This window comes from Oryzias latipes, chromosome 3, assembly GCF_053564925.1.
Source record: "Oryzias latipes strain Hd-rR chromosome 3, Olatipes_Hd-rR_3.1".
NCBI classification, from domain to species: domain Eukaryota; kingdom Metazoa; phylum Chordata; class Actinopteri; order Beloniformes; family Adrianichthyidae; genus Oryzias; species Oryzias latipes.
Genome location: NC_136239.1, coordinates 1,213,717 through 1,220,048, shown reverse-complemented (window position 1 = coordinate 1,220,048; position 6,332 = coordinate 1,213,717).

Below are 6,332 nucleotides of genomic sequence, written 5' to 3'. Positions count from 1 at the left end.
CAAAAACAAACGACTTGACTATGACGACAAAGACTTAACTGCTGATGAATGGATGGAAATGTATGAGATTTTGGAAAGACAGGTGTTGGCTGGAATAGAGAAGAAACAGAAGGATAAGGAGAAAGAGAAATTGAGTAAGGTATGGGCTCAGATGGATTTGAAACGGACTCGAAGTTGGATGGCATTTAGTCAACAATTAAGGCAGAAAGAGGATGTAATAGTAAAACAGGTTCAAGACTTGGATGAGAAGGTGCAAAAACAATCACGGAAAGAAAAAAGAGAAGCTAAGCAGAAGCAAAAGGAAGCTGACGAGACTAGGCGCACATTGCATCAACTGACCCTGGCTGCAACAGCGATGGCCACAATAAAAACAGAACAAGAAAGCCATAAACGTAGTGTGACACCGTCTTCCCCAAAGCTCCCTCTTCCAGGACTTTACCCCTCCCTTCCAGTAGGGACAGATTCCTCCCCTGTACCCCCCCCCCCCCCCCCCTTACAATTCACAGGAAATGTATCCAATGTTGAAAATATGTGGAGAAATCGCTTGCGACCTGGAGGAGGAATTGACCCCCCAAGAAAAGCACCACATAGTTTCCATGTTGCGGGAAAGACGAACCAGGATGGGTGAAGAAAGAGCAGACCCATTCCAAGACCTCATAAATCTACAAGCAGAACCCCCCTCTGCTCCCCGGGTAAGTGCAGATGAAAGCACAGATGTTTATCCTTCCCTTCACAGCTCTCCAGCTACACCTAGAGGAGCTGCCTCAAGGGTCACTGACCCCAAGGGCAAACAATTCCTCCGCTGCTATGAGGACATGACTACACGTAAGGAGAAGGCTGTGGAGAGTTTGGCAGGTTAGTATACATCACCAGGTGAGTTCAAAAAATATCACAGATTAATTTTTCCAGAACAGGATGTTGACAAATATGAGGAGGAAAAGGAGGAGAACGATGACGACGAATCACCTCCACACCAACCACGTCTCCTCACCTCAAATCAGGATTTGGATAAGGTAAAAAGAGTGAAACACAGTATGACTTTAAGAAGTGAAACTAAACAGCACAGGGACGCAAAACACATGTTTCCTATGATAGCAACAGGAGCTGGTGTGCCTATTTATCAGCCACTCCCACTTAAGGATGTTTCAACACTGGCTGAACGTTTACCACGTGTGTCAAATGGAAGTCGCAATTTCCTCCAGCAATTATGCACAGTTATGCAAGGCCATGTTCCCTGTATGGGTGATTTAAGACAGATACTAGGTGTAACGGCCACAGTCACTGAGATCCAGTCTATTGAACAGCGTGCAGGTGTGCAGGACCACCCGGACTCCACTCTTTTAGTGGACGTTCAAGTTCCAGTTTTTACTGCAATCAGAGAACTTTTTCCAGATCCACAGATTGCAGCACCATCCAGCTTCCCCTACACTGGTAAGGAAGCCAACACACATTATTCTGAGTGTGTCCAGAAATGGACAGACAGCACAGGCAGAGATCCCAGCCTGTCACCTTCTGAAACGGTCATGTTTAGAACAGCGATCCTGGCAGGATTGCCGCAGGATCTGCAGGATTTATTAAAAGCAGACCCAGACTTGATGTCTGGTGATGAACCTAGATTTAAAAGACATTTGGATTATCATTGCAAATTATACTTGGAGAAAAAGGGCAAAGCAGAGGGAGAGGTTGAGCAACTGAGGACACAATTACTGAAACTTCAACTTGCACAGGCCAGAAAAGAATCCACTCAGGATAAAAAAGGTGTTAAAAAGGAGGATAACATGATGAGTTTAATCCCCTCAGAGCCAGCAGCAATGATGTGGCAGGCTCAGGCATTCAGAGGCCGGGGCAGGAGAAGGGCTGCATATTTTGGAGGACGTGGACCACCCAGGAGACCCCCCCCAGCAGCAGCTGGAGATGGATGCTTCATCTGTAGCGCTCCAGATCATTGGGTACAGAACTGCCCACAACGAGGTACCCAACAGCAACATGCACAGTCTAGGGGCCGAGGGCGACCTGGACAGCCCCCACGACCGCTCCAAGCCCCTCCTCCACCGTGGAAAGAACCACAGGGGTGGCAAGTTGGACAATACCACTAGGGGTGCCCAGGAGGCCAGAAACCATTTGGTGATGCAGGAGCCATGGTCCCTTTCAAGCTCAGAGGTACTCCCATGATGGGACTGATAGACACTGGTGCCACCTGTTCCTCTATAAATTGTCAGTTGCCTCCACCTGCTCTGACAAATGAAAATATGAATCTTGTTGGCTTCTCTGGGAAACCCCAAAACCTGCAAAAGACCATTCCACTGACATTTCAACTGGCTGGTCAGACGGTGGAACATTCATTTGTGCATTCACCACAAACGCCTGTGAATCTGTTGGGAAGGGACATTCTTGTCAAAACAGGAGCCAGCATCCTATGTTCTGCAGATGGGATACAGATCGCCTTCCCAAATGGACATTCAGTATTGATATTATTACAGAGATTCATGTTGTCCTCCAGCCTCATCTTTTCATGAATTCTTCTTTTGTTTGATGTGCAACTTAATTATTAAATATGTTTTTACTAATCCAGTTGTTCACTGACAGTCACACGTTCCCAGATGTTTTTAGGGAAAGTGGGGGCTCCTCGGTTCAGGGAGGTTCTGACAGAGTGATGTTTAGCTCTTCTGGTTCTAATGGTTTTGGAGGAGGTTCTGCCTTAGATTTGGATTCATGGAGAGTTTGAACGTCAGCCTGCAGCTTTGCTCCGAGACGGTGGAGAGAAGAAAACACTTCTTCATTGTTGCTCTTTACACATTTTTTAATTTCTCTCCATTCAGCAGCAGCTCACTGACGCGTAGACTTGATGACTTTTGAGTTGTGACAGCTCAGAGGGATGGGATTCTGCTTTTGCTGTAAAATGTGACAGTCTTTAAAAATAATCCTCCCGTGTGTGCGTGTGCAGACAGACGGACTGAAGCGCGCTGAACTAGCTGGTAAAAATGCAGGTCAAAGTCATTTGAATTTATGGAGGAAAAAGACATTGTAATGGTTCAACAGGACTTTAAGCTCCACAGACAAAGCCCAAATTAATGAAGGGAGGTTTTTGGGTTGTTTGTTTCGTTTCCCTGGCCTGCACAAAAAAAAAAGACAAACACACAATACATTCAAATATAATTCCGTTTTTATCAACAACTTTGAACATAAAAATACACTGTTTTACAAAAAAATATACATAATATGATGAATTAGGCTACATGAAAAACAACAGTTTTATAACTACTAGCCATATGTCGCAGGTATTCTGTTTGAAAAATACAAATAAGAATAAAAACATTCAAACTTAGGCAGCATGCTCAATAATACTGGCATCATCATCACACCTCTTGGCAACGAGGGGCTGTGCTCAAAAAACAACACTCATAAATAACATAAAATAAACAACTTTAACTAATGAATTTAATAAATGAATTACTTTGCAATATTGCTGTGGAGGAAGAGAATGTTGCTAATCGACTGCGGTCCCAAACCCGTGCGTCTCTCTTCCAAGATGCGCCCACAAACACTAAAGACCCGCTCTGAAGGCGCACTGGATGCGGGGATACTAAAGATGAAACGTGCCAGCCTTGAGAGCGCTGTTTGTTGAACTTCCACCATTGAAGCACGCTGTCTGGGTCTGGGTTATCAGAGAGCCGGGAGCTGAGATATTCAGCAATTTCATCATCCATCGGCTTTGGCACTGAAGCAACAGACGCATCATCTTCCCAGTCTGCAAAACGGTCTGTGGTGCTTTGCTTTTTGGCTGGTGGCTCATCCTCTGCTGTGGCTGGGTCCAGGTGAAACTGCATCTTCTGGATAATTTCCTTTGCACCTTTGGATTGGATTTGATTACTATAAAAATTAATGTGTATTTTGAAAATTGCTCATTAGATTTTTTTATTTATTCATTGTCTTTTATCTGCGTTTCTTTTTTTTAAACTGCTTTTCACTTATTCTATTGTCATTGCACTCTGTTTAGTTTATGTCTGTAAAAGGTTACATATAGCGTACCTTTAACCACTTCATCTATTTCATCTGGGGGCAGCATCCGTAGCATTCGCATTTTAGGAGTCAGGAGCGTTGCAATTCTGTACATCATGTGGAGAGGTGATGCAGATGTGTCACCGGTACCCATCAGTTCTTCCAGACGCGAGGCACACACATTGGCGACTCCAGAGAGCAAGGGCTGGAGCGTTGCTGCTTGGCAGTATTCAATGAGTTTCACTGACCACGGCAGTGGAAGTGATGCGCTGGGAATGGAGTTGTCAGACTCTAAGTCATTCGTAGCTTCCTTGAATAACCTAAGGAACGCAACTACTGTTTTTAACGTGTTTGCATTGATCTGTGCAGTTCTTTCATACTGGTTATTTCTAAGCAGTATTGTGGAGATCTCTTCATGCTGTTGCAGTATGGAATCCAGCATTTCATCATATGAATTCCATCGTGTCTCGATGGATTGCTTAAGGGATTTTTTTAAGCTGTTTTAAAGTCCTGAATGTTTGAAATATTTCACCTGTTATTTTGCACTGGTCAACAGTTCGGACAGCTCAGTATTTTCAGCCAACACGTCTGGCGCAAATGCACTTGATAGGGTGACGTTCAGGATGTGTGCGTTGCAGTTCAGCCTGGTGTATCCGCGCAGGGCAGCAACTATGTTGGCTCCACGATCAGTGACAAACACAACACGGCCGGATAGAAGTGACGCATCAATTCCAAATTCACGGAGTTTCTGGAACAGCAGGCTCCTGATATTCTCCCCTGTCTTTGACACATCACTCTCATAGGGAGCCGCGAATAATACCCTGGAAACGAGGTCGAAGTTGTTATTAGTATAATGGATGGTGCCGGATATGAAGGAAGTTTTATGATAATCCTCCGTCCATAAATCGGTTGTGATGGCACATCCATACGTATCAACGATCGGCTTTATCTCCGCTGCCACTGACGCCTGCAGAACTTGGGCACGCCCCTTGACATGTCTGGATACAGTGGTTGGATGAGGTAAAACATCTTTAACGTCAAATTTGCCATATTTAGCAGCGGCATCAACAAATTGTTGTGATATATTAACAAAGCCTTTCCCGGCGACAAAGTCACATGGCCTTATGTCTAGACAGCACATTTCCACACATTTCTCTGTAGTTTCTTGCTTAATGTGTGTAGGGAGATGTTTTTCCTTGAAAACCAGCTTACTTTGACCGGGGAGAACAGAGCAAGTGTGTCGCCTCAACCCAGACGTGCCGGATTTGTGCCCATTGTAGATGAGCATTTTACTACATTTGTCACAACGAACAAAGTCCAGCTCCTTTCCCTCCTCGTCACTAACTATTGAGAAAGTCCTCCAAATGTCAGACTTTCCTTGTTTCGCCTTTGTGCTGTAAATACCTCGTTTGAGGTTCTTTTCTGCTTTATTAATTGACATTTTTCAGCTAGGCAGCCTGCTCCTCTCTTATCCCGCGGTGGTTTTTTTTGTCCGCCCGCTCCCGCCCGCGGCACAATTATAACCGCCCGCTCCCGCGAGATTTGGGTTGGGTCCCGCGGGACCCGATCCCAATGCAGCCCTCTAGTGTGTAGATGTTGAAGCATTAAATATTACGAACTGAAAAGTACTGTATATAGCCCCTTCTTCAAGTTAGATGAGAGCACCATATACTAATATGTAATAGTATGCTATATACATTTGATAAATACTAATGTTTAGTATATTTTATAATGTTCTTCTTGTTGACATTATCACAAATATTTCTAGATTAGTTATGTGAAACGTGACTGTTCACATCCTATCATTATGCATACTAATCTAGCAATATTGTGGTATTTAAAACATACAATATTGCCAGACAAATTAATACCTTATAAAATCTTTTTTCTTTATCCACCTAGCTGCCAACTTATTAAATATTTACTTTTTTTCACGCTTTTATTTGCATTTATTGTTTTAATATTTACTGCTTGCACAAATTAATAAAGTGATTAAAATGAATAAAAAATATAAACATATTTAAATTTATTTTCCTTTTTTATATCACAGCTACAGAAGTCTCCTGATGAAGGTGGTGAACCAAAAGCAAAAAAGGCAAAAATGTCTAATCAAAACATTGCTGAAGCACTGTTAGGTACTACAAAGTACAAAAGTAATGCCAGAGAACAAGTAAAAGAGGAGGCTTTAGCAAAATGGATGATATATAGAATGGACGGTCAGGGTTACCACTGACTACAGTAGAAGATGAGGACTTCATTCTCATGATAGAAGCATTTGATAAGAAGCTGACAGTGCCAAAGAAAACAAAGATAAACAATCTGATTGAAAAACA